Source organism: Peromyscus californicus, unplaced genomic scaffold, assembly GCF_007827085.1.
Source record: "Peromyscus californicus insignis strain IS unplaced genomic scaffold, ASM782708v3 Scaffold_18__1_contigs__length_77618521, whole genome shotgun sequence".
NCBI classification, from domain to species: Eukaryota; Metazoa; Chordata; class Mammalia; order Rodentia; family Cricetidae; genus Peromyscus; species Peromyscus californicus.
The window spans coordinates 5,189,703-5,209,263 of NW_026294480.1; positions in this window are offsets into that span (position 1 = coordinate 5,189,703).

Consider the following 19,561-nt stretch of genomic DNA (forward strand, 5'->3'; position numbering starts at 1 on the left):
GAAAGAGCTTCTATTCAGCAAAGGACGCCATTGTTTGAGCAAAGAGGCAGCCTACACAATGAGAATAACTCTTTACCAATGCATATGACAGAAAGTTAATGTCAACAGTACACAAGGAACTCAAAAAACTGAACTTCAAGAAAACAAATAACCCAATTTAAAAACTAAATAGAGTTCCTAAAAGATGAATGCAAATGGCTAAGAAACATGTAAAGAAATCCTCAGCCACCAGGGAAATGCAAATGAAAACTACTTTGAGATTTCATTTTACCCCAGTCAGAATGGCCAATATCAATTAAAAAAAAAAGTAGCTTCCTCTGGAAGCTGAGAATTGATCTACCCCAAAATCCAGGTATGCCACTCTTGGGCCTATACCCAAAGGACTCTACATCTCCTAGAGACATTTGCTTATCCGTGTTCATTTCTACTCTATTCATAGTAGCCAGAAACTGGAAACGGGAGATGGTCATCAACTGATGAATGGATAATGAAAACATGATACATTTATATAATGAATATTATTCAGCTGTCAAGAAAAACAAAATTATGACATTTACAGATAAATGAATGGGGCTAAAAACAATCATCCTGAGTTAGATAATCCAGACTGTGAAAGATAAGCATTACTCTTTTATACATGCATGCTAACTTTTAAGATATAGATATGTATGTTTCATTTAGAATAACTACAAGGTTTGGGCAGTGTGATGGCCAGTTTTATGTCAACTGACACAAGCTGGAATCATCAGAGAGGAGGAAGCCTTAGTTGAGGAATGCTGTAAGATCTGGCTATGGGCAAGCAAGCATGTAGGGCTTTTTCTTAATTAGTGATTGATGGGGAGGGTCCAACTCACTTTGGGTGATGCTGTTCTGGGCTGATGGTCCTGGGTTATATACCAAATCAGATGGGCAAGGCAGTAAGTAGCACCCTCCCATGGCCTCTGCATCAGCTCCTGCCTCCAGGTTCCTGCCCTGCTTGAGTTCCTGTCCTGACTCCTTTGATGATGAACAGTGCTGTGGAAGTATAAGCTGAATAAACTCTTCCCTCGACAAGTTGCTTTGGTCATGGTGTTTCATCATAGCAATAGAAACTCTACCAAGATAGACAGCTAGAAGGGACCTAAGGGGGGGAGGAAATCCCTCAAGGAGGGAAGATAAGTGTTATAAAGGGAGAAAGGTTAAAGGGGTTATGAGAGGTTGGCCAAATTGTCTTTCTTGATAAATGTTGGAAAAACAAAGTGGGAAACTGGGAGACCCAAGGCAGCTGAGCACTTGAGTGCAATTTCCACAAGGCTTGTTTTTATTATTACAGCTCTTTTGATAACCGAGTTATGAGTTTACAGTTCAGTAGAGAAGCCTGACTCATAGAAAAGCATGTTCAAGGTTATATAAAGCACAAAAATGTTATTTTTCTTCAGAAAAATGGCTGAGGTATGGGAACACCATCTACCTTAACTATTCTCTGGAAATTGAGGAGGTCACAGGCATTCCTGTGTTCCTTCTCACATTTGTTGGCATTCCAAACTCTCTTAAGAAATATCCATGCCATGAAGCCTTTCAAGATCACCTGGTGAGGGACTTAGGCACACTGCTGTCCATATGTGCAGGTTTTCCCCAGAACAGTCTTGCTCCTGATTTCAGAGGACATTATCTCCTCCTCCACCCTCCACCTTCCAATTACTTGCTCTGAACCCAGAAACTCTGGCATCTTTCCAGTGACAGGAATTGAATTCTCCTTGTCCTAGCAAAGTTCGGGCCGTAAATACTCATGTATGTACTGGATGCCCCCCTTTATGCTCTCTTCTGGAACTTTGCTCCTGAACTTACATAATCAAATGTTAAATTTCTCTAGGTCCATTTGCATCAGTCTATAAGAGTGCTGTGTTCGCTCTCATTTAAATATCCCTCCAAAACAGAACCACTCCCCAGCTGCTACCCCATTTCACAGCTCCCTTTAAAGTCAATTTCCTAAAAAGAAGGCCTATTTCTGCCTTCCCATTCTCACCTCTCATTCTCTTTTGGGTACATATCGAGTACCACTTTGACCAGCAGTCTTGTTGGCATTGGCTTCATCAAGGCCACCAACAACTTTCATTCCCCAGGTCCCATGGTCCAATCTGCTTCTCAGCAGTATTGGAGGGACTGTTTATTTCTCCGGGTCTGTGCTGGCTAGTTTTTGTCAACTGCACACAAACTAGAGTCAACCTAAAACAGGGAACACCAACTGAGTGGTTTCCTCCTTCAGACTGGCCTATGTGTATGTCTGTGGGGCATTTTCTTGGTTGATGATTGATGTGGAAGACCCCAGCCTACTGTGGGTGGGGTAAGTAGTCTTTGGAAAGTAGTCCTGGGTGCTATAAGAAAGCAAGCTGGGCAAGCCACGATGAACAAGACAGTAAATATATTCTCCCGTGGTTTCTGCTACAGTTCCTGCCTCCAGGTTTCTGCCAGGAGTTACTTCTCGGTTTCCTTTGATGATGAACTGTAGCCTGCAAGCCAAATCAGTCCTTTCTTCTCCAAGTTTCTATTCAATATTGTTTTATCACAGCAGCAGAGAAGCCAATGAAGACACTTGCAAACACCCTTTTCTTGTGTGTCTGCTGGATTTTCTCCATTCCTGCAGGCCTTTCATTCTGGTGCTTTTCAGTAGATTCTCTAACAGTCTGCACGGATTGTGAGCTAGTCAACCCTGACCTTCTCTCTGTAGTTTCACTCAGATGCAGGACAGTAAGTTCCAATCAAACAGGAAGCTTTCAGTGCCCCCTTACCACTGATGTGGTTATCTCTCCCTGAGGTTGTGTTATCTCTTCTTTACCCATCTGTCTTCTCACACTGAAAGAAAACCTCCACATGTACAAGAAGCAGTGTCTATTTGCTTATTGTTACATTTTTAGAGCTTAAGACAATGACTAGTTCACAAGATGAGTTCAATCAATACGTGTTGAGTAACAGAATGAAGGCATAAATAAATTAATAAATTTTGACCAAGTTGTTTCCTCCCGATTTCTCAGTTCAGAGTCATATAACTAAAGTGGACACAGCAGGCCAGTGGTGTCCTTTAGAAATACTTAAGATTTGCTTATTTAGTTGCTGTTATTGAAATGCCATTGAAGACAAATTTGATGTGGACTCATGATGCATGTTTTAAGATAATCAATGTATGCCTTTATTTCAATGATTCCTGCTGTGAAATGAACCGTACCCTTCCTTCATTTCTCAAGTCCCTGACCTGTGTGTTTATATTTGGAGGTAGGGTCTTTCTAGAAGTCACTGAGCCAATGAGTCTAGAGTTCTTTGAAGAACGTCAGAGAACTGTCCCTCACTTGCCCTGTGAGGACTGAGGGACAAAGTGACCATCTTTAGGCCGGACTGAGTGCTCTCACCAGAGCCTCACTATGCTGGCTACCCCCATCTCATGCTTCCAGCCTGCACACTGGGAGATGTTAACCAGTTTCTAAGCCACTTATCTGTGAAATTCCCGTGTGGCCACTGGAGTAGGCAGTTAAAGTTCCCATCTTTCTTCCTGGCTTAATTGGTTTCTTTATTTCTCAATAGTGGTGAAAATCTTCCCATTGTGATCCCCAGAAATACAAATCCATCTCCATCACCCTTGTTAATCATCAACCTCAAATGACTTTTTTTTTTTTTTAGTGTGCAGTATTAACATTGTTAATGTGGTGGACATAAATCTTTACTGTTAACCGTCTTCCAATGACTTCTAATGATTTGAGTTGACTGCTTGACAGGTCCACAATGGTGGTTCTTGCCTTCTCCAAAGCCAAGAAGAGTCTTCAGAAGCCCTGCCTCTCCTCCGTTGACCACCACGAGTCTTGCACTCTTCAAACACTGGCTGAGTATTTTACAAAGCAAGCTATTTGAGTCTCAGTGATAGCTGTGCTTCTTTCTCATGGCTCTGTGTAAGCTGGTCCTTCATGATGACCTCCACAACAGCATTTGCTGAGGACGAGGGAAGAAGCTAAAGGAATGTGCTAACTCATCATTGTGGAGACCTGACTTTGTCTTTATGGTTGATGCTTATGTATGTTACATGTCACAGGTGACCAGCTAATAAGGGCTGATATGGGGCCCATGTGCTACTTAACAGACTAAATATTATTCAGGCCCCAAATCTTTCTCTCTTTTTAAACAGAAAGATCTATAACACAGAAATAGACACCTAAAATTAAAAAAGATATTTTTCTGACCTATGTCACAATCCCCATAAGCTAAGGGTCTATAGCTCATTTCTGGAGATGATGGTATGGGGTTAGAAAATTTTCTGGACCTTAAAGCTCTCCCTCATCCCTAGATCCTGAGTGAGAATGGCTTGCACAATGCTTTGGAGCTCTGCTTGTCAATGCTCCTGAAGAAATCAGACATATAACCAGATTTGAACATTAGTATTGTGTTGATCTTTTTCCTCAACTTCATTCAAGCTAGGGGCATCTGAGATGAGAGAACTCCACTTGAGAAAATGCCTCCATCAGACTGGCAAGCAGGCAAGCCTTTGTGGCCTTTGATTGATGAATGATTGCTGCAGGAAGGCCCGCCTACTGTGGGGAGTAGCAGCCTGGGCAGGTAGGTGTTTTTGGGTGGCATAAGAAAGCAGGCTGAGCAAGCCGTGAAGACCAAGCATGTAACCAGTATTCCTTGATGACTTCTGCTCCAGTTTCCTGTCTTAAGTTCCTTCCCTGCCTTCCCTGCATAATGCACTGTAAACTTGAAGCTGAAATAAACTCTCTCTTCCACAAGTTGCTTTTGGTCATGGTGTTTATCATAGCAATAGAAGACAAACCAGGACAGTAGCTTACTAAACTTTACCATTAGCAGGTTGCTTCTTACCTCTTTCCTTCCTCCCCCCTCCACTCCTCTCCTCCCCCTTCCCTTCTTCTCTGTCTCTTCCCCTCTGTCTCCCTTCTGTCATACTGTCCTGTGATGACTGAACTTAAGTGTCAACCTGGTAACCTGTGTTACTGCACCCCATTGTTTAGTCAAATTCTCATTTGGATGCAGGTAGGAAGGTTTTTATAGATGCAGGTAACACAATTGTTTGAGTTTGAGAAAAGAATACTGCCCTTGATAGTGTGAATGGCCTCTCTGGGTCCACCAAGGCCTTGGAGGAAGACTGAGGATTCCTGGAGAGGAAAGAACTCTGCCTCAGGTCTGTAATACACAGTCTCCCTGAACCTTCAGCCTACAGGACTATTCTGCAGAGTTTAGACTTGCCAACCTCAGCTGTGTGAGTTAATTCTCTAAAAATTGTATGCTCTGATTAATGCACAGTCTAATATACATTAGCTCAGTTAATTTATTTGGAGAACCATGACTGATACACATCACTTGCTGGAGGAGTAATAATTCTTTAAAACTGACAATAAATACACACAAGTAGGAAGTATAATCAAAATCCATTCTAATCCTAATGTGCAGAGAGGATTTCCACAGCAGAGGCTGCAGTCCTTTCTACGTTCACCTCCCTTATTGCACGAAAGCTTCCTCTCAGGAAGCTGTGTGCTTGCATTGCTCACTAATAAGGCTATCTAGCACATTGCAGAGACTCAGTGAACACTTCTGAGTAGAAGAAACGGAGGGACAGATGATCACAAAAATGCTGAAATTCGTAAGCTGATTAGTTGGGAGGACATTGAAGATTAGAGATGTAATTAGAAGTTACAAAAGGGAGTTTTCCTCAGGAAGCACTGGGGGTAGAATGGGCTTATGTTGTCCTGACATGTGGGCCACTTTCACATTGGCAGCAGAGATGATCCCCAGGAGCACAGGAAGTTGTGGGTTTGCCTGGTGATACATGTAAGACAGATTCACCAAAGGGGCGTGGAAGAGTAAGTTCAAGGCACAACTCATGAGGGTGCAAGTGAGAAAAGGAGAGTAAAGGCACCAACAGCTGCTTGATCGGCTGTGGAGGTGGAAAAAGAGAGATGGGAGCCAGTGAAAGGACAAGGGGCAGGAGCTGCACTCAGTGCGCCTCTCTAAGCTCCTTTTGAACATCTGGAAACTTCCTGGGTGACCGTGGGGCATAGAACAGGTAAAGTGGAAAAAGCCTAAGAGACCAAGAGGAGAAACTCTCCAAGGCAAGTAGAGTGGGGGATGAAAGGACACAGAGAGAAGATGACCATGCACTCTTCAGGGAGATGGCAGCCATGGACCCTGCAGAGAAAAATGGTCATGGGCTCTGCAGGGAAAGATGGTCATGTGATCTTCAGGGAGAATTCATGTGATCTTCAGGGAGGAGATGGTCATGTGATCTTCAGGGAGAAGATGGCCATAGGCTCTGCAGGGAGAAGATGGTCATGTGATCTTCAGGGAGAAGATGGCCATAGGCTCTGCAGGGAGAAGATGGTCATGTGATCTTCAGGGAGAAGATGGCCATAGGCTCTGCAGGGAGAAGATGGTCATGTGATCTTCAGGGAGAATTCAACCATAACCATTATGTGTAGTCAGCACTATTGAGGGAAACGGTGACCTAGGGTAGGGGAGAGGAGTGGAGCGGAGTTACGGTGAGTCACTGTGCCTCAGCACAGCATGGGAAGGGAGATATATTAGGCATGACTAGTTTGGGTATTCATTGAAAGTTGCTTTGGTTAAAGATTAGGCCATTGGAAATGTAAAAAAAATAAAATTTCTGTTAATGAGTCAAAGCCTGGATAAGCAGGCCTCTCATTGGTTAATGGGGAATTGTTGAGTAGAGAGACCAAGATGTGTTCACAGTGGCTAGAGGAAGAACTACCCATCTCCCGCTGCTTGAGCAGAAATGAACAAGTGACGTTTAATTATTGGGCACAAAACACCACATTGTGAATGCTCACGTTGATTCCTCCTAGGCACTCAACTCAAGTTAATTCTATGACATTCAAACAATGAGCCAAGCACATTTAAACCATAAAGTCCAATTTTATCATTTGTAAAATGCTTTTTCATAGCAGAATACCTCATATTTGAGTGACTCACCACTCTATCCAGGAAATGAATGCATGCTTTGATTTTTATTTTGTTTTACTCACGTTTGAAAGATCAGTTTATAAGTGTGTTTTACCTTAGGAGAAAGAGACCGTTCCCTATGTCTAGTCACTTTGTATTGTGATATCTGACAATTTGTTGGGCTTAGATTTGGTGATACCACAGGATGCAGTTCAAGTTGGGTACCTGTCTGACTGAAGAGTCCATCGTAGTAGGAACTGAGCCTAGCAAGGGGAATAATTCATGCCCATTGCTTACTAGAGCTCATTTATCACATTTACACCAGTATTGATCAATCATGGAAGAATCTAGAAAACTTATTACAGCCATAACTTATTCCAGCAGACACTTTTGTTTTTAATGCAGTCTGGATCCTGTGGGGGCCCATGCTCTGAGTAACCCCCAAGTAGGCATTTTGTCTGGTAACAATAGCCTCTTCCCTACTGGCCCACGGGAGCATCCTAAGATTCTTGCTTCTTCAAATGACGTGTGAGGAAGAAAAAGAGCAGCAGATGCTACCCCGGATTTAGACTGTAGAGAAAGCTGACATTCAAGCAGCGTTAAATGTCGGTCTGCAGCCAGGTGTGTGCGTCTCCCGTGTCAGCCGCCACCCAGACGGTCTCTGCAGCAGAACTGCACATGGTGCTGGGATTCTGTCCCATAGGGTCCTAGGGCAAGGAAATCACCTGGCTTTGCCTCAGCTACTCCTGAGTGTATGTGGTGTGTATGTGTGTGTATCTGTGCGGTGTGTGTGTGTGTGTACATGTGAGTAGGGTGTATATGTATTTGTGTAGTTTGTGTTTATGGTATGTTTGTGCACGCATTTGTCTAGTGTATGTATATATGTGCATATGTATTTGTCTATGGTGTGTCTGTGTGCATATATGTCTATGGTGTGTATGTGTATATATTTGTTCACACATGTGGTATGTTTGTGTGTATATTTGTGTAGTGTGTATAAGTGTGTGTGGATGTGCATGCACATGTATATGCATGTGAGTGTATGGGTATTTATGTGTATATGTGTGCATGTGCTTGTGTTGTATATCGTGTGCATATGTATTTGTGTGAGTGTGTGCATGTGTGTGTTTGTGTGTGACTCAGATAATCTTGTCCAGGTATTTGTTCCTTTAAGATGCCAAGTGAAGAAAAGTGTTTCTGTCATAATTTTTAGTGACTAATTATCCTGGCAGTGTTTTATTAAAAAGGCAGAAGTGAGCATGGCATTAACTCATTGCATATAGGAAAGCAACCATGGGTCCCAAGTAAAGAAAATAAGCATTCTCCAGAACAGACCTCTCTTCCCTGTTCCCAGTGACAGAAATGAGCACACAAGAGAAGCTTGTGAAGTGACCTACTGTGGAGGATGTACATCTATTGATTCCAATGTTGAGATCTCATGGGCTTTAAATTCATTAGTCCCTCATGCCTGAATGTTTTTGGTGTCATAGGTTGCAGTTACTTGGTAGTAATTAGATACATAGAATTATGTATTTTATGTATGGATATATGTGTTCTTACATAGATGTATAGTATCTATAAAATATATATAAAAATATGTGCACCTCTTTATAATTAATGTCAAACATATATAGAGATACATGGATATCTATCCATCTCCATACATACTTAATGTGGTTTTATGACCCAAGTTTGTGAATAACAGTTCTTGAGTGAAATCTAGCCTGATGTCTGTATTGTCAATAAGAATTTGTGAGAAGTCAGCCAGGCCTGATATTTTATACAGCCTGTCTCCTTTTGCACCCCAGTTGGAACCGAGTATCTGTGGCAGAGGATACCCTGCCTGGGAGCCGATGGCGTTTGCTCTCTGGTGCTTTGCAGATTTATTTTCACTCAGACGTACCCACACACTCACCCTTGTGTTGTTTCCTCTCACTTTCCATTCTGTGCACATGTCTAGGACCACATCCCCTTTGACGACACTCTTCACTGTTTCTTCTGTGCAGAGGGAGGACCTGAGCTTGATCCGCAGCACCCATGTGAAGAAGCCTGGTGTGGTGGGGCATGCTCAGAATCCCAGCTCTGGGGAGGCACAGGCAGCAACCCTCTGGAAGAACACTCTGGCCAGCCAGCCAGCCAGCATAGCCTGCTTGGAGAGTTCCAGGCCGGTGAGAGACCATGCCTTAATAAAAAGGTGGCTAGCACCTGAGAGTACATGTGAGGGTGACTCTGACTTCCATAAACACATGCACACATGTGCACACACACACAGGCACACAGAGTCCCTCTCTCTGAAAACATTTATTTTGGCTGTCATTTTAAATCTTCTTTTACTAGGCATAGACTTTTAGTCCAGCATGTATTCTTTAACTCGCCATCTCCTGTCTTCTACCTCTCTACTTAAAGCCAGTGTCAGACTTTTTGCTGCTCACTTGAAAGTGGTGAGGGGAGGGATGTCACTCCACCCCCAGCCCGGTGGCGGCTTCAGGATCTCTGCTTTCTTCTTTTCAAATGGCTGCTTGGCTCTGCTCTGTCAAGGTGTGGTTTCCTCTGTATTTCCTCTGCTTGGTGGGTGCGCAGCTCCTTGATCTGTGGGGTGACGTCTTTTGGAAGCATTGGCAAATCTTCCATTAGCTCTCTTTCGATATTTCTTCCGCGCTGTCTCTTGGCCTTCTTTCCCTGGAGCGAACGCTGCTCTCATGTTTCCGCCTTACCCGGCATCGCTGTGTCTCCAGTACTTTCTCCTTGAACGTTCCCATTCCTGTTCCTCTTTGTGCTTGACTCCAGCTATTTCTTCAGCCCCATATTTTCTACCCTACAGATCCCTCTCCATGTGCCTTGCCTGTTCTTCAGTCCAAGCATCATGTTCTGAGTTTTAGTTATTATATATTTTTTCAGTTCTAAGAGATCAATTGATTTCTTATAAAGTCAAATTATTTTGCTAGTTTAGTTATATTTTATAAATTTCCCTATTTTCTTTTCTTTTCTTTTCTTTTTTTTTTTTTGGTTGGTATACCCAAGCCCATTTTGAAGTCCTTTTTAATGATCTGCTTATCTGGTAATTTGTGCAGCTGCTTCTCAAGTTCGAGACTTGGGGTCTCATCCACCTCACATGTGCCTCTTTGCTGGGTACTCTGTTTGGGAATTAGAGAACCAGCATGCTGCTGTCTCTTAGGCAGGGGTCAGTGTCCACAGCAGGCACTGTTGTGGGGACTGTTGACAGAGAGTTAAGCAGGAACTGGGTCAGAGTTGAGATTCCCATAAGCCTTTGCTCACTTGTGCTGGAGCCCTGAGGCTAGGTATCAGCCTCCACTGGTCTCAGTGATAGCCTGAGGGTTTGTGGATGTTCTCTCCCTGTCTGTTCCATCCCAATGCAAATCCATATAAGCTTTCAAATACTGTTCTGTTTGGGTGCTCAGTCTCACCGTCACAGTCACATACAGTTTCTTGGGGATGAAACCTACTCAGGATCCTACTCTATTCTCTGCCTCTCATGGTTCACGAAGAGCCAGCCACTCCTCTCCCCCTTTCTGTCTCTCTAGCTTCATGGATGGTGGATACTTAAGCCCATGACCTTGTCTTCTGCCTCATGCCCTGCTTCTAGCACTGGTCAGACTTTCAGGTGATAGCAGATGTAAAATGTCTGAAGTTGCTATGTGGACTTTTCAGTATCAGCACATCAGTTCTCATAGGTCTTCAAAGATGTTACTCTTGTTTTTAAAAAAATGAGGTTTTAGAACTTCATATATGAGCTGTATCTACATCACTCTCACCCCCTCTTCCCATTAAACTCCTCCCACGCACCCCACCTTCCCAAATCCATGATCTCTTCTTTAATTATTGTTGTTAGACACATGTACACACATATGCACACATGTGTATACAACCTACTGAATCATTTAATGTTGGTCTTATGCAGATGTGTCTTGGTCTCACCTCCTGGACAACTTACTCAGGAGCTTGTCCCTGGGGGTGGGGGGTGGGGAGGGGAACTGACGTCAATCTCAGCAGTCATTAACCACTTAGAGCTCCCGTCTGGAGCGCCACCATGTGGCATTTCCTCTGCCCATGCTGACATGTCAACTGGTGTTTATCCAGGCTTTTAGTGATTCTTTCTGGCACATTGATCTATGCATTCCTTTTTAATATCTGTGAATAGGATTCCAATTCCTCCTTGAAATTCATAGTACTTAGTACTTGAAATATATTGATTGAAAAGCTTTCTCCCTTGATTAGTGTTAAGCATGACTTACAGTTTTAATTGATTTTGAAATTTTCCTCCTGGATGAAGCATCTGATTGTTTCCATTAACATGACTGCTAAGGGTTGTTAAAAATAGTTTTATTTCCATTTTCTAATTTAACTATGCACTAAAACATGAAAGAATTACCTTGTCCTTAAATTATATATACTGAAAATTTTATTTATTCTAGAAAAGATATATTGTAGAGTATAGAATTTATGTGTAAAGAAGGTAAATATTTAGATCAATCAAAATATTCCAGTTAATTTGATCAGTTACATTTTTATACTCATTCTCAGGACAGACACCCATAAATTGACATCAGGTTTAGCTCTGTAGATGTCTCAAATTAAGAAACTCCTCTCAGTTACTGGGTGCTCTCCATTAGAGTGCATTAGAATGCTGCACTTAAGCTCCTCAGGAGAGCAGCCGTCCCTGTTGCTGTGCCCTGAAGGATGCTAAAGAGAGAAGGTCAAATTGCACAAAGAGGTGACTGGCAGCTCAGAGACAGCTTTGGATAAATTGCCAGTATACTGTCCAGCCTGATGCAGCCCCATGAAAGCGATTCATCACATAGCAATTGCCTTGTGTGTCCTTCTGTGCTCACGAGAGAACCTCCGATTTAAAATGTTACTCCCCTGCAGACCTTTATATCTTGAAAAACAAAGAGAATAAGTACATGAATCTTGTTTAGTTTTCTAAAACACTCTTGGCCTCCAAGTATGTTGTTTTTGATAAGTCATTGTGTCAGAAGTAAGTGCATACACTAAATTCTTACCATATCAATGAGTTTACATTGAGTTCTGAGAGCTTACCCTAGGAGGACTGAAAGATGCAGGGGTGGCCAGTATCAGAGGACAGTTTAGCCTTAGGTTAGAGACCCAGAAAAGAAGTTATAATACACAGAAACGACAGGAAGAGAAGGTTACCTTAATTACTAAGAGTTGAAGCAATGCTCTGGAAGGAACAACAAATTTACCCTAGTCAACAAATTTAACCTCAAGTTCCAGAGAAGCACTCATGTGTTCTTAATCAAAATCACAGTCCTGGGGAACAAAAGATGGTAATGTAGGTTATATGATGCAAGGATATTATATACATGTAAAAATGTTATGATAAAGTACATTATTTTATAGTATAATATATTGCAAAACAGGGTTATATATAACTATATATAATATATATTTCGATATATATATATATATGTATGTGCTTTAGAGAATATAGAAAAAATATGGTTCTTCAGTAGAAAATTTTTCCTTCAATTTTTTTGGTAATGAATGGTTAAATAGTTCTTCCATTCTATCTGAAGGCTAAAATTAGCATAACCCCAAAAGACACATCCACTCTCCTGGGGCATTAGGTCCTTTGTGTCACACCACAAACTATAAAAGATCAGTCTCCTGGAAATAGCTTTTGGGATGAACTTAATGAAACCAGAGGACTTAGAGCAACAGAAAAGGCCGGAATGTGGAGACACAGACATTCCATCTGTGAGACCCCCGATATGGCTCCTTAGATTACAAATTAAGGGAACAATTGATAGCCTTCTGTGCATTTTCAGCCTCACTTTAGTACTGCACTGAGGAAAAAGCCATGATCAAGATCAGATGGCATTCTATCTGCATTTCGTTAGCACTTGCTTACAGGTGGTAGTCTCGTGTTTCTAGCCGATGCCATCGTGTGGTCTGTGATTAATAAGACCAGAGTTTCCATATGGAGAACAAATTCCAAGGGGGGAGGTGTTCTGAATCTTCCATGTTTTTCTTTGACTGACAAGTTATGAGAGTGCTTCTCTGTGGTTACAGTTATAAAACGTGTGTCCATCAAGGTTGTCCACCATCTCAAACACTCAAGTTCTTTATGATGAGAACATTCTAGCTGGTTGTCCAAGGTGATATGGTCAACTATAATCTTCCCTCTTTTTGGTGAAACACCACCAGAACATCTCCTATCTGGTACGATAGTTGAGGTCTTTAGAGTATGAGAGCCCTCAGTTCCCTTTGGGGTCACTGAATTTTTCTTCCTCCTCCTCTTCCTCCTCCTCCTCCTCCTCCTCCTCCTCCTCTTCCGTGTGTTGATTCTCTGAGAGCTGATACCAACACAGTCTTTACCTTTGATTATCACATGTGAAGTTTGTACCGACTTCTGCTTTCCGACACAGCAAACTGCTAGAATTGCTGATGGCGTGGTTTGACTGTTCAAGTCTATGGAAACAGGAGGCAGGTATGGTGAGCTCCCAGTTCCAGGGACGTGTTCCTCCGGTGGATGAGAGAGCCAACGAGAATGAATTAGTAGCTGTCTCTGATGCATGTCATTAGAAAGACGGGAAGCAGTTAGGGGAATAATTAGAGGCTGACAAAAGAACATCTGGTAACAGCATTTTATGATGTCCTCCCCCTAAGAACACTACTTGCAAACTATAGACAATGTAAGAGAGCTCGGTTTATGCTAATCCCCCAGTGTTTGCCTTCAGCTCCTGATCTGCAGTGCAGCCCTGAATAGTGGGACACAGTAAATGGCATTTCTGTTTCCAAGGGCACAATCATCTTTCTCCTTTCTACATCTAGCATGCCAGCAAAACCTCATTTCCATCCCACTTGTTGTTTTAGTATTGAGCAATTGAGCACCGTCACCACATTTAATACCTTAGCCAGGTCAGTTGAAAACAGGAAATGACAGCAGCAGTGGCTCAGGATGACAGGTAACTCCCCAGAGGAGGCATGCACAGCGGCGTGGGATGGATGTGCATAGAAGCTGGGGTGTGTTTACAGGAAATCATAGAGGGAAAACAACACCGTGGGAAGAAAAGGCTTAAACAAGAACAAAGGCATGCTGGCTGCCTCACAGTGAAAGAATGGGGCAAGCTAGGAGGGATCTGTGTGGAAGAGGGCTGCCTGGGCAAATAGTCTACACTGGATGTGGAGAAGTGTGCCCGTCCACTCTCTGTGCTTCCATCCTCATTCAGTCCCGGGGGACCTTTGCTAAGGCATGTATATATTGGTGGCTTCAAGTCTGAAATGTATATATTTTTGCCTTTTCTCAAACATTTTCATGAGCTCTGAGAACAATGACCTGCATTGTGCATGACGTAAAACCAACAGGACTCCGTTCCTCTTTTCTCAAGTGCAAGGCTGTCCTTCTGGCAGGCTGTTGAGGCTCAGTGATAGCAATGGGTATTGTCTTGTTCTCTCCAGCACTGACCTGTGGATAGAACTTGTAAAGGGTGAGGTAGGCAGTTCTGGGAGCGTGAGGCTCCAGAATTTTGATTCCAACGGATGTTTTAAGACTCTGGGTTAGTTCTAACTGTCACATTCACTAGAATCATCCCTAAGTAGTTCCAATCACCAGGCAAGGTGGATCTGAGGTTCATTGTTGGCATAGCTCGGGCCTGAGAGGAACAGAAAGATGAATTGTAGATGCCCGAATAGCAGACCCCAGATGCCAGGTGCTGCAGCTCAGATGTAAAATGTCACCCACATACTCGTGTGTCTGAACACGCGGTTCCCAGATGGTGGTTCTGTTCTGGGAGATGTGGAAACTTTGGGAAGTGGAGCCTAGCTGGAAGAAGTCCATCTCTGGGGGTGTGAGCCTGACCCCATTTCCTATCTGTCTTTGCTTCCTGATCTGTGTAATGTAACAAGCCATGCAATATGCTTCCTCCACAACAGTCAGAGCCCCAGCTGCTGTACCTTCCCCACCACGGATCTCAGAGCTAAAACAACTCTCCTCCAGCCCCAAATTGCTTCTTGTAGGGTATCCTAGAAGTGATAATGTTCAGCACAGTGGTTGTGTGTGGAATGAAACTCCAGGTGTCTGCTCAGAATAGAGATGCTTTCCAAAGAAGGGTGGAGACCAGTCACAGGGACGAGACCCTGTCTGATCTTCCATGCTAAAACAAAAATACATTAGCTTCCTATATGGGAAGGTTGGCACAGCCAGAAATGCTAAGAACAGAGAAGAGGGCTGAGTTGAAAGTGTACACAAGGATCCTGGATTAGCTTGCTAAAACTGCTGGAACAAAATGCTATAGTATGTTGGTCTAGCCAGAGTGGACTTACTCTCTCAGCTCTGAGGCTGCAGGCTGAGAGCGAGGAGGTGGCCTGGCTGTTTCTTCCCAGGCCTTGTTTCCTTGTGGGTGGTGGACAGTCTTCTCACTGTGTCTGTTGCTCTTCTCTGCCCTCTGTGTCCTTCTCTAGTTGCTTGTAAGCTCACCGGTCACACTGGATTCATGTTCAGACTAAAGGCCAAATTTTAGTGGGATTACACTTGCAAAGACCTTCACCAATACAATGGTATTCTGAGATTCTGAGGCTGCAAGGTCTCAGGCCACAATCCAGCATAGCCCTGGCCCAGTGCCCCTCATGTAAGGAATCAAGAGGAAGGGCTGGGTTCAGATCTGCATGTAAGTTCCAGTGACTGCTTCCTCCACTACTCTCGGAGATCCTCATGAGCAGGGTCTTATCTTTGAATGTCCATCTATTCCTTAAACACACGCTGTAGATGGAAGATCAGTAGCCACAGTTGTTAAAATAGAGGAGTCCCATCAATCTGGGCTCGTCTCGACATGCGGTATCGAGTGAGAACTGGTGCCGGGAAGGCTGCATTTGGCTGCTCCGACTGTCCGGTGTAGGCTCAACTTACAGGGGTCAAGAGAGACATTTGCTCCTTAAATAACTCTCACGTACACAGGACAGTCATGGGAGAGAAGTGGAGAGAGAACTTGGGCTCACCCCTGGAGCTAGCAGATGTCTAACATAGCATTTAAACCAATTTACTGGAAAATACAAGAAAAAATATGGAGACTATTAAATTTCTTTCAGTTGAAGTATCTAAATGGAGAGAGGATTTACTCTAATAAAAACATTAATTAATCCCGAGTCTGCCCCCGAGCATCACAGTTGTGATTGCTTCTCATAATTATAGGCACGTAAGAAATACTTAGGCAAAGTTAGAAATCACAGAATTTAAAAGCAGCTTGAAAGGAAGAGTGAATCCCTCTCTTATTTTACAAGAGTCTCTTCTCTTTTTTTCTTATTTTGTTTTAAATTGACATGGTAATCATATAAATGGATGGGGTACAATGTGGTGTATGTGTGTATGCACATGCATGTGTGCAGGTGGCTATGTGCAGGTACACATGCCATGCAGGCGTGCATACCTGTAGCTGCACAAGCTTGTGGAGGGCAGGGGATAAACTCAGCTGCTCTTCAGATACTTCATGCTTTATTCTTGAGACAGGGTCTTTCATTGGCCTAGAACTTTCAAAGTAGGCAAGACTGGCTGCAAGCCAGCCTCAGGGATCTGCGTATTTCCACTTGCCCAACCACCATATCCGTCATTTTTTTTTTTTTTTAAATGCCTGGGTTTCGGAGATTGAACTCAGGTCCTCATGCTCTCAGAGCAAGCATTTGCTGATTGAGCTGTCTCAAGCTTCACAGTGAGATGTCTTGCTGCATGTATGATGGCATCATGATCAGATCATGGTAATTACATGTTCTAATTTAATTGAACAAAACTGTTCTTAGCTTCTTGAAAGTTATCCAGATGCCCTCAAAGTAGAAATTCTGCTCCGGGTCCTTGCTCGTGTCTCTTCATGTTCTTAGTACTCATCTACCATCAGAACACACAAAGGCCCTCTCACTCATACTCTCTCCAGCACTGACGTCTGCAGCTGTCACCACAAGTGACCCTGTCTTCAGTCACTGTATTCTTAAGTGCTGTCTGGATTTTCATGATTACAAGGTGGACAGAATACCTTTGCAAAACTTTGATTGATTGATTGATTATAGTATTTCAGATCCAACCCAGGGCCTGATATGTACAGGCCAACTCTCTACCAATGAGTTGCATCTCTGGCCTCTTTGCAATGCTCTTTTTTTCCTTTTCTTTTGAAAACATTTGTGTATGACTGTCTGACCTGCATTTGCATGTACCCTGTGCATGGAGCAGGCAACGCCAGCAGGAGGTCAGAACTGGAGTTACAGATGGTTGCAGGTTGTCATGTGGATGCTGGGAGTTAAACCTGGATCCTCTGCAAATGTGGCCAGTGCTCTTAACTGATGAGCCATTTCTCAAGCCCATCTTTGCAATGTTTTTAAAAGCAAAAACCGCACATATTACCTTGACAGTAGATTGTCAGAACAAAGTTTAATTGTACTTAATAATTTTGATTTCTCATTTCAAATTCAATCCTAGAAATGTATAACTATAAAGTCTCAAGAGCACACCATGAGAATGCTGTTTCCCTAAGCCCACATCAGCATTCTTTAGACTATCTAGTAGGCTAAAAAATGGTACCATTGTTACTTTAAAAAATGCTTTATATAATTTGTGTCTGTGGGTTTAGGTACATTCATGCCATGGTATACATGGGATGCTTAGGTGCATGCCTGCTACAGTGTGCGTGGAAGGTTTAGGTGCATACTTGCCATAGTATGCATGGGAGATTAAGTGCATGCATGTCGCAGTATGCATAGGATGCTTAGGTACATGCATGTCATGGTATGCATGGGACACTTAGGTGCATGTATCCCACAGTATGCATAGGAGGTCAGAGGAAGACCTCAGATGCTGGACCTCACTTCCTCCCTTGTTTGAGACATGATCTCTTGCTGTCCACCATTGCGTATCTCACGCTAACTGGACCACGAGATTGAGGGGATTCTCTTGTCTCTGCCTCTCATAGCTTTATAGAACACTGGGATTTCAGATGTGTGTTATGGTGCTAAGCTCTTATGTGGGTTCTGGGAACTCAAATTCAATTCCTTATGCTTGTACAGCAAGCTCTTTGCCCACCAAACCATCTCCCCAACCCCATCATTACTTTTCATTTGCATTGCTTTAATTTTGAATGGCTAAAATTTTTATATCATATTTTTATTAACCCTTAGAGAATGTCATACAATGTATCTTGATCATGTTCTCTCCACACTCCTCCCCCAAACTCCTCCCTAGATCTGCCAGACTCCCCGCTTGTGTTTTTCTTTCTTACAAGAGACTCTCTTGAAGTAGGTGCCATGCTCCTCTGACTTTCACTCTTTCCCCGGGTTCCCTGAGCCTTGGCTGTAGAGGCTGTGTGTGAATATATTTATTTGTGGGTGGGCACCTCATGGCCAGTGGTTCTCTGCATTTTGACAAGTGTTTTTTGTTGTTTCTTTTTAAATCTCTATCTGCTGCAAAAGCTTATTTGATGAGAGTTGAGAGCTATACTTATCTGTGGGTATAAGATTAGATTTTGAATGCAGATAGAGGAGGTTGTCCTGACTTAGGATGGTGACAGTAGCAGGGTCTCCTCTAGGCACAAAGACCCCACCAGCCACAGGTAGGTGGCTAAGTTTACAGCATCAGGCATGAACACGGTCCTATCGAGCAGCCCTTACATCCAAGTAGGTGACTATTGGTTACCCCAGGGTATAAATGCCAATATTGCACCTTTTGAAATATATCGCCATACTGGTCATTGCTGTGGTTTACAACCAGGTAAGACTATTGATTTCCTGTCTCCTGAAACTCTGAGTCAGTCCTCAGGGAGTAGGTTCCCATTTCAGAACCAGATCAATTCCTGAAAATACTGTGAAGTGTGTGGTGTCTTCAAAAATAGGGTTTCACCTTCTTTTTCTGGAATGCCCTAAGGGCAATGGCGATGGCCTATATTGCTTTGGGGGTATTTTGGGCTCCCTTGGTTTAGAACTTTTGGTGGCTGTGTGCATTAGCCTTTTTGTTGCTGTGGTAAATACACAAGAGGATTACCAAAAGGAGAGACGATCACTTAGATTCATGTTTTTGCTCATGGTTGACTCTGCGTTGCTGTGGAACAGACCACCATGGCTGCGAATGCATATGGCAGAGCAAAATTGCATACATCATGGCATGCAGGAAGCAGAGAAAGACAGGAAGGGATTACAGCAAGCTACCACCCTCAAGGATACACCCCAAGTGGTCTGCTCCCAAACAAGGACGCATGGGTTATCTATCCTTCGGTTCTTTCTTGACTTACCAGCCAATGGTGTTTGTGGTCTTCATTGGCTCCTGTGTTACCTTATTTATTTACCTACCTTTTTATAATCTGAGAACTTATGCCCAGTTCATTTTATTTATTGAATTTTAAACTATGAAATGTTAAATCATGAACAAAGATGGTCAGAAATTATTGGCCAGAAAATTTGTATACAGTTTCAATATAGACATTTAAAATTCTTTTTTAACTTTGAATTTATATTTGCTCTGTGTGTGTGTGTGTGTGTGTGTGTGTGTGTGTGTGTACATCCTATGCCATGTAAATGAAGGTCAGAGGACTTGCAGGAATCAGTTGTATTCTTCTACCATATGGGGCTGGGGGCTAAACTTAAGTCATTAGGATTTGTGGCAAGTGAATTTACC